The 15,561-nt window shown below is 47.1% G+C and overlaps 1 long non-coding RNA gene across 1 annotated transcript in view; it reads left to right on the top strand.

Moving 5' to 3' along the window:
- The first annotated feature begins 47 nt into the window (after positions 1 to 47).
- LOC138517057 (uncharacterized) overlaps positions 48 to 15,561 on the top strand; it is a 71,293-nt gene continuing 55,779 nt past the window's right edge. Inside the window, exon 1 of the long non-coding RNA XR_011282350.1 lies at positions 48 to 422. This is a non-coding gene — a long non-coding RNA (uncharacterized lncRNA). The remainder of the gene's footprint in view (positions 423 to 15,561) is intronic.

The following is a 15,561-nucleotide window of genomic DNA, read 5'->3' as shown; positions in this document are numbered from 1 at the left end:
CTCCTATAACCAGTGTCTCTTCACTGCGCATGTGCAGCCCGGATTCCACTCATCCCAGAGCTCGACCACCACCAGTCTTTCTGCAGGGCCCTGAGTGATGGTGGAGGTGCTCCTGGGGGGCCCTGAGTGATGGTGGAGGTGCTCCTGGGGGGCCCTGAGTGATGGTGGAGGTGTTCCTGGGGGGCCATGAGTGATGGTGGAGGTGCTCCTGGGGGGCCCTGAGTGATGGTGGATGTGCTCCTGGGGGGCCCTGAGTGATGGTGGAGGTGTCCCCGGGGGCCCTGAGTGATGGTGGAGGTGTCCATGGGGGGCCCTGAGTGATAGTGGAGGTGCTCCTGGGTCTCCCCTCGGTCTCTCACTTATTTACTGAAATGGAAAACGCCCCCCAGACGATGCAGTGCTCATGCCATAATGTACTGCAGGTGAGTGACCGATGCTGTTCCTCTCTCTGAAGCTTTTAATGTCTCCTGTGCATGGGGGGCGGGTTATGGTGGTGGGGGCTGGAGACGGGGGGGGGGGGGGGAATCGGCAGCTCCTCCTTTGCACTTTGATGTTGTTTCCTGGTGGCAGTTGGAGACCAAACACAGACCAGCTGTGGAGCCAGGTGTATAAAAGCCAGGTAAGCTTTATTCACTTATCACCTTGCTTGGGGTCCAGTTACTCTTGAGGTGTTTGCAACCGGGCGCATACTCTTAACAACATGTTACAATAAACAGTAATTACACAGTAAGTTTACACAAATATACAGCATATATACATATACAGAAGGGTACCATTAGCAGAATATAGTACAAGTCCAGAGCAAGGTGACTATATATGTCCTATATCACATAGGGAGACTAGACTGGGTGAGGGTCTCATAGTTCTTGGGAGAACAGCCATGTTTTAGCATTGTTCTTGAAGGGGTGGAACAAAGGTTCAGTTCTGATGGGCGTGGGCAGAGTGTTCCAAAGTTTGGAAGCTAGGACAGGGAAGCTCACCACGCCAGCTTTTTGAGTTTGCATCTAGGCACAGTGAGGCTGTATGTTTGGGCTGATCTAATGGGTCGAGAGGATGTGTGGAGTGTGAGGCGAGCGGACAGGTAAGGTGGGGCATTGTTGTTCAGGCATTTGTGAGTCAAGGCTAGTGTTTTCAGGGCAATTCTTTGTTTTACTGGGAGCCAACGTAAGTCCGATCTGACGGAGGAGATATGGGAACGTCTCGGGATGTTTAAGGCTGCCCTTAAGGCATTATTTTGTACAGTTTGCAATTTATTAAGGTTCGACTGACTGGTCCCTAGGTAGAGAGCACTGCAGTAGTCGGTTTTGGCCATGACGAGTGTTCTGGCGAGGGTGATGCAGTTGGTAGAGTTTAGGAAGGGTCTACAGGCGCTGATAAGTTTGCAAGTATAGGCAGATGCCAACCTAACTGCATTTGTTTGTCTGTTCAGGGAGAGCGTGGAGTCGAGATAGACACCTAGAGTCTTAGTGTCTTTGGAGACTTTAATATTGTTGCCGTCAATAATGAAGGACTTGTAAGCTTGATCTAAATTGTTAAGCCGATGGTTTGATCCCAGAAGTAGGAGCTCGGTCTTGTCATCGTTAAGGCAAAGTTCGTGATGTGCCATCCAGGCCTGAATGACCAAGTAGACGCCATTGAGGGCTTTGGTGTCAGCTGTGTAGTCTCCCGTGATAGGGATGAGTATCCGGGTGTCATCCGCGTAGTTGGTGTAGGAGAAACCCAGATAGTCAAGCACATCGAAGAGGGGCTTAGTGAATACGTTATACAGCGTAGGGGATACACACGAGCCTTGAGGAATGCCACAATGAATGGGGGAGGGGTCCGCTGAAGCCGTAGGTGAGTAGACTCTCATAGATCTGTTGCTCAGGAATTAATGGATCTAGGCATTGGCAGAGTCAGAAAAGTGGGCTGCAGATTTGAGATGTTGGCAGAGTATTTGGTGGTTGACCAAATCAAAAGCCGCGGAGAGGTCGAGGAGAAAGAGAAGAGCTAACTTCCCCTTGTCCTTTAGTGTCTCCATCTGAGTTTTCAGGTCAATCAGGGCTGATTCCGTGCTGTGTTTAGGGCAGAACCCTGATTGTCTTAAGCCTAGAAGATTGTTTAGTTCAAGATAATCCTGAATCTGCAAGTAAGCTGCGCGGTCCAGAATCTTGAGCAGGAATAGGACTGTAGTGATTGGTCTGAAGTTTGTCGGGATATTAGGGTCAAGGGAGGGTTTTTTGAGGAGTGGGATAACCCATGCATCCTTTAGGTTATCAGGGACATTACCCATCTTGAAAGAAGCATTTATGAATGCTGTGATGAACGGGGCTAAATTGTGAGGTGCTTCCTTGATAATAGGTGCTGGGCAAGGGTCACCATGGCAGTTGGATGGTTTTAAGTTGTTTATGATGCCTTCTACTTGGAGGGTGGTGAGCGGGGAGAAGGAGAAAGGTTTATGAGAGGGATTGTCTTGGTGAGTATTAAGTGTGGGGTTGTCGGTGGTTGGTCGGGCTGTAGGGATTTCTGTTTGTCTCTGATTTTAGATTGGAGGGTGGCATAGTTCTGAAATCATGTGGGTTACAGAACTATGAGGAGTTGTGAGCTGAGGCTATAAGAGGGTGCGCCGACCTGGGGGCTCTCATTAAATAAATGCTGGAAAATTAATAAGTCATTTTGAGTCGAGTGATGCTTTATAACAAATTGGTGACAAGGAAAACTACTACTGATGAGAGCCCTCAACAAGAATCCAAGGACATGAGAACCTACGCGACTACCTGTATGACAGAGCGCAACATAAAAGGACAGAGAACTGTCAGTGCGGACATCGAAGAAGAGAGGAATTTGTCCCACGGGCACCAAGACTTCATAAAGGTACAGTGGGAGTTTGATATCCAAAGGGAAATTAAACATATACATCTGTGCGCATTTTTGCATCTTATAAAAGCCACAACGCGCACAGGCAACGGCAGCTGATGATCATAGAGGTAAGGACCTTAAAAAACATCCTCTACATTGCATCCATATTGTTGATCAGTGGAAAGTTACCAAGGCAATCGTCTATATAGAGAGATGCACCGAACAGAAAGAATTTCTTCGTTTGCAACAATGTTAACAGTGATGTAGATTGATGCGAAACAGCAATTGAACACCAGGGGGAGAGCAAAGTCGTTTCTTTAGCAAGGTTAGACATTTTTTTACAAACTGTTGTCCATGCAAATCATTCGGTACGATAAATGGATGCAGTACATAACAATAATAAAAACATTGAATGAAGGTGATTATCCACAACTCATACCCATAGCAATGACTTAAAGAATGGAAATGAACAAGAAAATATCATTTTTTTTTTTGTTTAAAGGCACAAGACTGTGCATCCATACAGCACATAACAACAATGAAAAGACTCAAGAAATCCAAAGACATTGTCGAAGGAGCATTATAGTAGTGATCATACATCATGCAAAACACTTCAGCACTGATTCATTTTTTTCCAAACCCGGAAAATCCCACCAACTCGTGGGAACAATGGATAGACGGGTTTCAGGTATATTTAAGAGCAATAGGAGGTGCTAAATTCAATGACGATTTAAAGGAGGCTACGGTACGAAAGCTCTTCAAATATTTCGCACACTACCTGATCAGAATGATACAGATGGGAGTTCAGGAGATTCGACTGGCCCTTGCAGTGGTAGAAGATATGAGAATTCTCTAAATAAGATACCTAAACATTTTGGAAATAAAACTAACATTGTCCTTGAAAGATACCATTTCTTCTCCAGACGCCAGAACAAAGGAGAATCTGTAGATGCTTACATTGCAGTGCTGAGAGGCCTAATTCCAACATGCACATTTACAGGAGTTGCTGATGAATATCTGAAGGACCAATTAGTACTACATATTGCGGATCCCTGCATACAACAGAGGTTATGGCAAGCCAAAGACCAGACTTTGGAACAGGCGATTGAATTAGCTAGAACAATGGAACTAGGTGATACATTTATGAGAGAGATTCAAAACAGGACTGAGAGTAAATAAATTAGATCTGTTGAAGTTAAGAAAGAAGAGAACAAGGAGGAGGCACTCATAGCGTTAGCGAAGAAAATGACAATGAACAACTTCAAACAGAACCCCAGGAAAGAGTGAGAACCTGCCAACAAAATACAAGGTCGATGTTACAGTGTGGTAGGAGCAGACATATAAACGTGGAGAGAGAATGCCCAGCATATTCTGCAGAGTGTTTCAAATGTGGCTACACAGGACATTTTAGCAAGGTTTGCCAAAATGTCAGAGACAGAGGAAGGTTTGGGTCACACCCTGCCAACAGAATGCAGAGTGAAGGAAATTGTCTTACAAGTGCAAATAGCACAAATACCAAGGCATTGGAAGAAATTGGGGGCCTGAGTAGTTTATTATCACAGATGAGATAGATCAGATAGAGGAGGAAGTCCAGATATTGGCTATCACATCAAGTGCGAAGAATCAAGGACCATGGGTGCCCATGGAAATAAATGGAGTGCAGTTGCAAGTCATGGTGGATACAGGATCACCATACACCATGGTGGATGCAGAGACTTATGTCAAGGATTTGAAAGGCAGGAGGGAAGATTTGCAAATCACAAGAGTGAGGGCCACGGGATATGGCAAGACTCCTATTAACATTGTTGGATATACCTGGGTACATCTATGTTTTGAAGGAAGGAAAACATACTGCAAGCTGTATGTTGCAAGAAACGGCTCATCCATCGTAGTGTGGTGGGAGCAAGCTGCATTACAAGTCCGAATACATCCTGGAGAAAATATTCCCATTCTGAGCATATCTGAAGGCAGGTGTGATACGGGTGAGAAGCCTGCCAAGAGTTTTCCCAGAGTGTTCAACAAGACCATTGGTGTATTAAAAGTTTTCAAACACAGAATCATATTGAAAAAGGGGGCCAGGCCAGTTTCGAACAGAGTAAGAAATATTCCTATAGGGACAAGAGAAGCATTACAGAAAGAACGTACAAGGCTTTGTGAACAAAATGTCATTGAACCAATTGAAAGTTCATAGTGGCTTTCCCCGATTGTGATCGTGCGCAACAGATCGGTCCATTAGAATGTGTGTGGATCTAAAGGAGTTGAATGCAAACATTTGGGTGGACAGACACCCTCTACCTAACATCGGAGAGATGCTGGCAACAATGAAACCAGCGACATTTTTTACAACTCTCGATTTATCTTCAGCTTATCATCAGGTTATGTTAGATGAGGAATCAAGACACCTCACTTCTTTTGTCACACCTCTGGGAGCTTTCAGATACAAAAGGATGCTGTTTGGTTTAGCATCAGCGGCAGCTGTATTTCAAAGGCTAATGCATCAATTGTTTGGTGGTCTCAAGGGTGTCTACTATTTTCAAGATGACATTTTGATTTCAGTGTTGACAGAGGAAGAGCACAATGCAAAATTATTGGGAGTGCTGCATGCTAGGCAGAAACCTGTGCAGTTCCCTTTGGGAACACTGCAAACGATTTAGGACTACAGGTGTTAGCAGTAAACCCACTTGGTAGCAGTCTGTACAACCCAGATTTACCTGGTAGCTGTGGCTGAGCAGTCAGACTTCCCTCAAGAATAGTTAGGCAGTATGCAAAGTATACACAATAGGCACTCAGATACAATAATACAAGCAAACACTGACCATAGCTTTGGTATCAAAGTATATAATTATTTATTTAAAAACACACTGTTTGAAACACTCCAGCACTCTTATTGTAAAACACTCTAAACACAGTTACTATTATAATATATACATCCCTTATTCCTTATCAGATAAGTCTTAGTTAATACCACTTATTTCCATACAGAGGTGAGCGCTTAACTATAGATGGCACTCCAATAAGTTCATGAAGAAGGGAGGGAAAAAGACAGAATATGGAAAGATACACCACTCTAAGATTTAGGAACACTATTAGCAAGGCAGAAGAGCAAAAGTCACTTGTGAGCCAAAGTCCATAGGCTGGGCCCACTCTTAGGGAGAGCATAGCACAAATGCGCCCAAGATCACACAGTTACACTAGGCTTAGAAAGTCTTGCAGAGAGTTCGAAAAGAGTTTAGAGAGGCTCAGAAAAGTTTAGCCAGGGTGTCCCAGGCAAACCCAGGTTCGAAAGCCGGGGGCTAAATCTACCCCGTACAGTCGGTGGCAAGGGAAGCCAGGCGGGACATGGTACCTTAAGTGGGAAGGATCCTCCAGCGGTGGCAGTTGTTCCTGGCAGCGGGTGCAAGTCTCGTCGTCGTCCAGGGGAAGAGAAGATCACGACTTGGAGGAAAGATGAAGGTCATTGCACTGCCAGGGAAGAAACCAGCCACAGAGTTTTCCGGTTAAAGGTATTACCCTTTATGTCGTGGTAAAACGTGGTATTCCGGTTGCCGGGGTGCTTGGCACAGGCAAGGCGGCCACGAGATGCGTCGGGAAGGTGAAAAGACAGTGAAACTGGTTATCCCCAAAAGTCAAAGGAAGAAGACTCTCCGGCGGGAGATCTCCTCTGTCGTTGGGAAAAGTGGTGAGACGGGAAAAGTGGTGAGACGGTCCAGCAGGGCTCCACCGGTGGTGTCATCGTGGCAGGTTGGCTCAGCTTCTACCTCGTCGGATTCTTAGGTCCTGTGGCGACTTCTGAAGTTCCAGTCCCCAAAGCCCTGCTTTTATGCAGAAAACACCCATTCACTCAGCCTAGCTGTCACTCAAACATGCTAGGTGGTGAGCCGGCCAGCTCACTACTTGGGCCAATCAGGACGGAGTGCGACTTGAGTTGCCTAGGCAACTCAGTCCAGGGTGCCTAAATCCCCCTCCACCCCTCCTAAGTACCCCAGACAGAGTGGCACCACTTTGGAGGGCTTCTGTGGAGAAGTGGAAAAAAGTGGAACAAAGGGCTCGACTTGGGTTGGAGTCACAGAAGAGAACACAAACGCCATTTTAGAACCGAGTTTTGGCAAAAAAATACCAACCGCAGAATTGATAATAATTAAATAATTAAATAATAAATTAGGACACTGTATTAACTCTGAAGGGATTAGACCAAAAAAAGATCTAGTAGGCACCCTCTTGAACATTCCTGAACCAACAAGTAAAGACCAGTTACCAAGTTTTCTAGGGTTAACGGAATATTATTCAAAATGTGTATCTCAGTACATGGATAAAACAGAACATATGAGAGAGTTGTTGAGAAAATCTGTGAGGTTTGCATGGTCAGATAACTGCAGACATGAGTTTGAACAAATCAAGGTTTGATAAGTATAAGTAGGTATACATAAAGCACCGATGTTGAGGATGTTTGATTGCAATGCTGGAAACATAGTTTCTGTAGATGCCAGTAACATTGGTTTTGGAGGTGTTTTGGAACAAATGCAGGAAGGCAGAATAGTACTGATTGCATTTGCATCAAGAATATTGAGAGGGGCAGAAAGGAACTACTCCACTATTGAAAGAGAGGCACTTGGAGTGAAGTGGATACTAGAACATTTTAGGAGTCTCATTTGGGGTTTGCCTATTGAGCTAAGAACAGATCATAAACCGCTAATCCATGTACTGAATTCCAAGAGCCCACATCTGGTGTCGCCCCAGATCCAGAGGTGGATTTTAGACATCATGCAGTACAATGTAAGTGTGAGATACACTCCGGGAAAATTAAATGTTGTGGCAGACTGTTTTTCGAGATTACCTTGTGATTGCGGTGAATGTAATAAGGAAGGTCAGGAGTTACATCATGAGCAAACTGAGTGTTTTATTGCACATATAAATCCAAGTATATCTAGAGAAGAATGGACCAAAGCAGTGGCTGAAGATCGTGAACAAGACTATTTGAGACAATCCTTTCAAGGTAATTGGAAGGAAGTTGATCAGAGTGTTAAGACGTTCATTAAAATAAAAAATGAAATTTCAAGTGATGCCACATGTGTCTATAGAGGTGATCGCATCATTCCGCCAGTGGCACTGTTGAGAATAATAGACCTTGCACAACAAGGTCATTTGTGAATGAGTCTCACTAAAAGAAGAGTGAGAGAAAACTACTGGTGGCCAGGTATGTGGAGTGAGATGGAAGAGTTGGTTAGGGAGTTCACAGCATGTGCTGTCAGTGACAAAGGAAAAAAGGTGAGATGTACACCTTTGCAGCCGGTCGAAATCCCACGTTCAGTCTGGTCTAAAATAGATAGAGACATCACGGGACCCTATGAAACTCTGGAAGCCCAAAAGATTTATATTATTGTACTGCTTGACTACACATCCACATGGGTGGAGTGGGGCATTGTAGAAGGAGCTGTTACTGCCAGAAAGATAGTGGGCCTCATTACACGGTAGGCGGAGGACCAAGGTGCTATTAGCGCCATGGTTCATGCCGGTAAAATACTGGCACCGCCTTGGTGGAACGGGGAATTACCGCCCTATTCCAAGGTTGGCGGGGCGGTAATTCCCCCTTCCACCATTGCCCTTCCCCATTCCCATTTTTGCCCCATAGGGCTCTATGGGAATGGGGAAGGCGCTAATTACGGTACCGCAAATTACGGTACCGTAATTAGCTCCCTGGTCCCTTTGCGGGTTGGTTTTTAACGCCTGCAAAAAGCAGGCATTAAATCCCCCAACCCGCAAAGGGACCTTGTAGTAAGGCAGTAAGGATTTACCGGTACCGGTAAAATATCGGTACCAGTAAACCCTTACCGCCATCCGTGTAATGAGGCCCAGTGAGTTTTATGGAAGATGTGTTCAATAGGGAAGGTGACCTACTTGAAATAATATCAGACAATGGAGTTCAGTTCATGTCAACAGAAGTGCAGACCTTTATGAAAGAGAGGGCTATTGAGCACAAAACAACTTTATTATACCACCCAATGGCAAATGGCCTAGTTGAGACGATGAACGGGTTTGTGAAGAGCATTATACAGTTGGCAATTGTGAATGCTGTACCTTGGAAAGACACATTAAAAGAAGCTTTGAATACCTACAGGATGTCTCCACACTCTGTCACGGAGGAGGAACCTCTCACGATTATGAGGGGGAAAGTAGCTCCCAATAAACCTAGACCTGCAGGGTTGGTGTCGAGAGGACACAAACAAATCGATATGGAGGAGATAGTAGTGTGTAGCAGAAAGTGAGATCAAAGAAGGTGACTGGATTTGCATGAGAGAGCCCAAGAGAGTGCTGAAAGGTCAATATAAATGTAGGGCTCCTCAAAGAGTTGTGAAATCATCAAGAAAATCTGTGATATTAGAAGATGGCAAGAGGTGGTCTTGTGACAACGTGGTGCTGTCAGAGAAGAACATGCCATCAGAGGAGGATTGTATTGTGGAGAGAGAGCAAGCAGTAGTTAGGAATTCCAGAGGTCTTTGTGAGAAAAGTGGCATGTCACAAGAAAACAGAAGAATCATATAGAACTTCAAGAAATACTTTATTTACTATTAGTGTTTACATCCTGCTTCTGTTATGATGCTGCTTCAACTTCACACCTGCTGCTCCTGCGTTGCAGATTGTGGCTCCAAGATTTATAGCCTTTTTGGAAATTCGAGTTTTTAAAATCCTTAGATTTTCATTTTCACCAAGTTGTTTTGTCTTCTTCCCCTCCCCACATTTCTCCAACCTTTCCTCTTGTTTAACACCTCTTTTCTGTTCCTGTGGGATGTTCTCTAGGGGGGAGAGGTCATTTTGTATTTGTATTTATTTTATTTATAAAGCGCACCAGGCCCAAGGGCATACGGGCGCATAACATGGGTTACAGACATAGTAGGGGCACATCGCTAAGGTGCCCGGTATAGTACAAATTACATACAACAGAGTACACTTAATACAATACATAGGTACTTAAAGCTAACAAACAGATACTATACATAATATCGACAGTGAGGAAGAACATCTATCAGGTGTAGCGAGTCTGAGTGAGCAGTTGATGCAGGGAATCAAGGCTGATCTTGGGAGGATAATCAAGCTTTGGCTTTGCTCTTGAAGGCCAAGAAGGATGGTTCCGCTCTGAGTGGGTTAGGTAGTGTGTTCCATAGTTTTGCAGCCAGGACTGGGAAGCTGCTTCCGTCTGATTTCTGGAGGTTGAATCGGGGAATAGAGAGACAGTTGACTTGAGCACTTCTGAGTGGTCTTGTGGAGGTGTGTAGAGAGACTCTGCTGGTCAGATAGCTAGATGCTTGGTTCGTGATGTTTGTGGGTTAGTGCTAGCGCTTTGAGTGAGACTCTTTAGGAGACTGAAAGCCAGCGGAGACTCCATCTAGAGTCTGAGATGTGGGAATTCCTGGGGATGTTCAATACCGCTCTGATGGCATTATTTTGAATGATCTGTAATTTATTGATGTTACATTGGTTGGTGCCGAGATAGAGAGCGTTGCAATAGTCTATCTTAGAAAGGACTAGGGTCCTGGCAAAAGTTGTAAGTTCTTAGTAGTGATGTAATAGCAAGGTTGTGGGTTGGCATAGTTCTGGAATCATGGGTGTTCCAGAACTATGTGGAGTTGTGAGCTGAGGCTATAAGAGGGTGCACCCAACTGGGAGCTCTAGTTAAATAAATACTGGAAAGTTAATAAGTCATTTTAAGTCGAGTGATACTTTATCTATGACAAGAACACGCACCACCATCAACCACAGCTCAGGCCCCAAATGAAACTCTTGGAACACTCGCCAGGAAGCAATCACCCAACATTCTCCTGAGCTGCCAATCATACACTCAAAGTCACCAACATTCAGTGTGCACAGATTACCAGCAGGACCTGGAAAGACAATATTAAGACTTCACAATAGTTTACATTACCTCCACGTCCCTCTTCCTCATCACAGTACTCCCCAATGAGGCCCGCCTCCACTACAGTAACTTCTTCCTCCCCAGTGGTATAACCTCCCACTTACCCACAATACACCTGTTCATTTTCACCCGTCTCCGACAGGGTCTGGTTATTCCTGGAGTGGATCTCTGGGAGACGTCGTCGGGAGAGTCTTCCATTGTGGCTTTCTCCTGCAGGGCGGCAGCGTGAACCCAGTAAGAGGCGGCCTCCCTGCGCGGGTGGGGCCCGGTTGAGCAGTTCTTTCTGGTGAGGACCTCCTGCGGGGCTTGGGGTCCTTCTGCCTCTTGGTTTCTTTGTTGTGCCGCTCAGCCGCCTTTTTCTTTGGCTTTGCCACTCCACATGTTTTGTGTCCTCCAGCCCCCTCCCCTCTTCCAGGGGTGCCTGATTGAGGGCAGGGTATTTTCCTCTCCTTGTTCAGGCTACTGGGAATTTGATGGCCTGACTGGGTGGGGGCTTTTTTTTCTGTGTGGATTTCCGCATCTCTGTGTTTTTTCTTCCTTTGAGGCTCTGTTGCTTGGTAATGGCGTGCGCTACATTGGGCTGCATTCTGCTTGGGTTTCAGCGTTTCCGATGCTGTAAGAGAGTATGGGCAAGCAGTCTGAGAAGAGGAGCCATACAAACTCTCCTGATTCTAGGAGTCCTGAACGTCGCATGCCAGGAAAAAACACAAGAAACCCTTAGCTTTGAAGTTTTCCTTGTTGCAGAAGGAGATCAGTGTCCTTATGATGCAGGCCATTGATGAGCATGAGTGTTCTAGGGGCAGGCACAGCCATAGGGCCTGTCCCTCCTCTTCGGCTTCTTCTTCCTCGTCCTCCTCCTCGGCCTCCACTGCCTCTGCCCGTTCTTCGATGGTGTCTGACTCTGATGATGAGGCCGAAGGCAACTATCTCCTGGGATGAGGTTGAGACTGTGATTTCTCTGGTTTGGGCCTCCATGGGGTTCTCTGTCCTGGTGGAGGGGGAGTGCTCCTCTGACCCCAAGGCAAGACACTTTAAGCACACCCCAAAGCTGGGGCTCCCCTGATATTACGATGAAGGCGCTCTGTGAGTGGAAAGAGCCGGAGCACGTTTCCATGACACTCTTCATGGCACGTTTCTATCCTCTAAAAGGTGCTGTGGATTTTTTCACGGACACAGTGGATGATAACCTGTCCAGTTTGTTGGGCCATTTCTCCATGGCTGCTGAGGATGCTGCCCTTCGGGATCCGATGGACCAGAAATCTAATGCTGCTTTTCTAGGGTTCTCATCTTGCACTGCAGGCCAATGTCTATGGTTCTTATACACCTGAGACGGTTTGGGGGATTTCCAGCTTGTCCATAAGGCAATGGAAGAAGGGTCGGACGGTGCTCCTTTGCTTTATGAAATGCAGCGCCTGGTCCAACTCCTTTCTGATCTTTTTTATGATGGCGTCAGGGGCACCACCATGGCCAGGGGTGGTTGCATTTCTGCTCGTCGTCAGCTTCATCTGTGGGACTGGAAGTCCAACAACTCCCAGAAAGCTGCCAGTATTCAGCTTCCATTTATGGGCGGTAAGCATTTTGGGGACTCTCTGGAGTACAAGGTTCATCAGGTGTCCCGGGCCGACATGCACGCTGACAGGTTGCGGCATAAGCCTGCTCCTCCGGTTCGGCGACCTTTAGGGAGCGGTGGTTTGGAGCTGTGTGTGTGGGGGCAGGCATGGCCCATTTTATTGTTCCTGGGGCTTCTGTCCCAGGCTAGGGGGTCCTAGCAATCGTCTAAGGAGAGATGCACCGAACAGAAAGAATTTCTTCGTTTGCAACAATGTTAACAGTGATGTAGATTGATGCGAAACAGCAATTGAACACCAGGGGGAGAGCAAAGTCGTTTCTTTAGCAAGGTTAGACATTTTTTTACAAACTGTTGTCCATGCAAATCATTCGGTACGATAAATGGATGCAGTACATAACAATAAAAACATTGAATGAAGGTGATTATCCACAACTCATACCCATAGCAATGACTTAAAGAATGGAAATGAACAAGAAAATATCATTTTTTTTTGTTTAAAGGCACAAGACTGTGCATCCATACAGCACATAACAACAATGAAAAGACTCAAGAAATCCAAAGACATTGTCGAAGGAGCATTATAGTAGTGATCATACATCATGCAAAACACTTCAGCACTGATTCATTTTTTTCCAAACCCGGAAAATCCCACCAACTCGTGGGAACAATGGATAGACGGGTTTCAGGTATATTTAAGAGCAATAGGAGGTGCAACCAATCGCAGGGGTCATCATCAGTACTCGTAGTTCGGTGCCTTGGAGCCGTGCTATGCGTTCCCTTAATAGCTGGCTTAGGCGAATCCGCTGTCTCCCGGGCCGTGGGCTACACCATTGTTCTTGAGTGGTTCTCTCTGGGCTCCATCGCCCATGATGTCAGTGGGCCTCCCACCCCATGCCTGGTAAACCCCATACCAATTTGCCTGGAAGGTGCTCGATTCATTGTTTACCATGGCCGTCAGTTTGTCCATGAGGAACATGTTCTTCAGCTTTTTTAGCCAGTCTTCCTTAGAGGGGGTCTCCGGACTTTTCCACCTTTGCGCTAGGGCCACCCTTCCTGCTCGCAACATGCTCTCCCACATTCTTGGGTACCTATTATATTTCCGCCTCCTCCGGTGGGAGGCCCAGTAACATCGTCAGTGGATTGAGTGGGAGTAGTTCCTCGATGACCTCCGCCATCCCTCCCCGTACCTTCTCCCAGAACCCCTGTACCTTAGGGCAGAACCATCAGATGTGACCCCTCGTCCCCACTTGGCCGCATCCTCTTGGGCATCTGGGGGACACCCCCGAGAACATCTTGGACAACTTCAAAGGGTCTCTATGCCAACCCTGTAAAATCTTAAAGTTGTGCTCCATGTCCGACGTGAACAGGTTTCCATGGAAAGCTATTTTAAACACCCTGGACCATGCGTCCTCCGAGAGAGCCTCTCCTGCCAGGTCGTTCCAGAACCCATGAAACCCTCTCCTCCCTTCCAAGTTCACAGTGTTCAATATTTGGTACATTTTAGATAATACCCCCTTCCTCGTTGTGGCTGTGTCTAATAACTTTTCAAAGGGGGTCAGCTGTCTCCGCAGATTCAGGCCCCAGGTCTGGTCACAGAGGATGCCCTTCAGGCGCAAATATTCAAAGACTGAAAGAGACCCCCGCCCAAGCGCATCTTGCAGCTCCTCGTATTCGAGGAACTCGCCCTCCTTGAACAGCTGCCCCGCCCATTCCAGGCCCCCATCCGACCAGGACTGGGCATTCCTGAAACCCCTGCTACCTAGTTTGAGCGGGTGGCCCCAGAGCGAAGACATCGGGGAGGGCCATGAAGTAAGGTGTGCGGTTGTGGGTCCTTCTTTCCAGATCGACCATAGTATTCCCAGGGTTGGGTGGGTCTGCAGTCTATTTGGGATGTGTTTACGCGGCAGCCACAGAAGGTCGCTCACTTTCAGAGGGTGGGCATCCATGTCCTCCAGATAAGACCAATAGGTGCCCATCCCCTCCCTCATATGTTCCAACAGGACCCTTAGTTGGGCAGCTTGGTACTAGAGAAGGAAGTCAGGCAGCCCGAAACCACCCTCCTCCCTTGGTAACGTTAGAATGGCCTTCCCTATCCTCAGGTTCCGCCCTTGCCAAACAAACTCTCGGACTGCCCTCTGTAGGTCTCGAAACATCTGGTCGGGGACCCCCGTTGGGAGTGCCGTGAAAAGATACAGCAGTCTTGGGAGGATGTTCATTTTCACCGCTGTCATGTGCCCGTACCAGGACAGGATCATACCTCCCAAACTCCTCAGGTCTGATTTTATCTCTGCCATAATGGGCCCATAATTCGCCGAAGCAAGTTTTGAGAGATCCCTCATGAGGAGTACACCCAAGTACCTGATGGAGTCACCCCCACCACAATCCCCGCACACCTATCCCGGTGGTCCAGCCCCGGGTCCCGAACCCTCATTGGGAGTAATACTGATTTTGATGCGTTTATTTTCAGCCCCGAGAATTGCCCGAAGGTGGTCATCAGGGACAGGAGGTGGGGGAGCGAGGTGCTGGGCTCCACCAGGTATGCTAGAATGTCGTCAGCAAACAGGGAGAGCTTAAACTCCACCTCTCCTCTTTTAATCCCTTGGATGTTGGGGTGAGCTCGGACCGCTATGGCCAGGGGCTCCATCGTCAGGACGTATATTAAAGGGGAGAGTGGGCATCCCTGCCGCGTCCCCCACGTGAGAGGGAATGAGTCGGAAAGTTCTCCATTCACCTGCACTCTCGCCGTTGGGGCCCCGTATAGGGCGGAAACCCAGTTCCTGATGTGAGCCCGAAGCCCGTTCGACGGAGGAGGAGTTGCATGTACCTCCACTCCACCCTGTCAAAAGCTTTCTCGGAGTCCAAGGAGAGCAGACTTGCCTCGAGGTCTGATTCTTGGGCATGGTGGATTAGGTCTATCGTCTTCCTGATGTTATCAGAGCCTTGCCTGCCCCCTATGAACCCCACTTGGTCCCCATGAACCAGCTTGGGCATTATCCCCTTCATCCGTTTGCCTATCACCTTGGCCAGGATCTTAACATCTATATTGAGGAGGGAGATTGGTCGATAGGAGGAGCATTCAGTGGGGTCTTTGCCCTCTTTGGGCAGGACCACAATTATGGCCCTCATCATGGTATCCGGCAGGGAGCCCCCCTCTAACACCCCGTTAAACACCCTCACCAGAAATGGGGCTAGGATAGCCCGGAAACTCTTGTAGAAGTACACGGAGAAGCCGTCTTCCCCCGGG

This window comes from Ambystoma mexicanum, chromosome 6q (genome assembly GCF_040938575.1).
Source record: "Ambystoma mexicanum isolate Mex_15411 chromosome 6q, UKY_AmexF1_1, whole genome shotgun sequence".
Classification (NCBI taxonomy): Eukaryota; Metazoa; Chordata; class Amphibia; order Caudata; family Ambystomatidae; genus Ambystoma; species Ambystoma mexicanum.
This window is presented reverse-complemented; position numbering and strand designations above follow the sequence as displayed.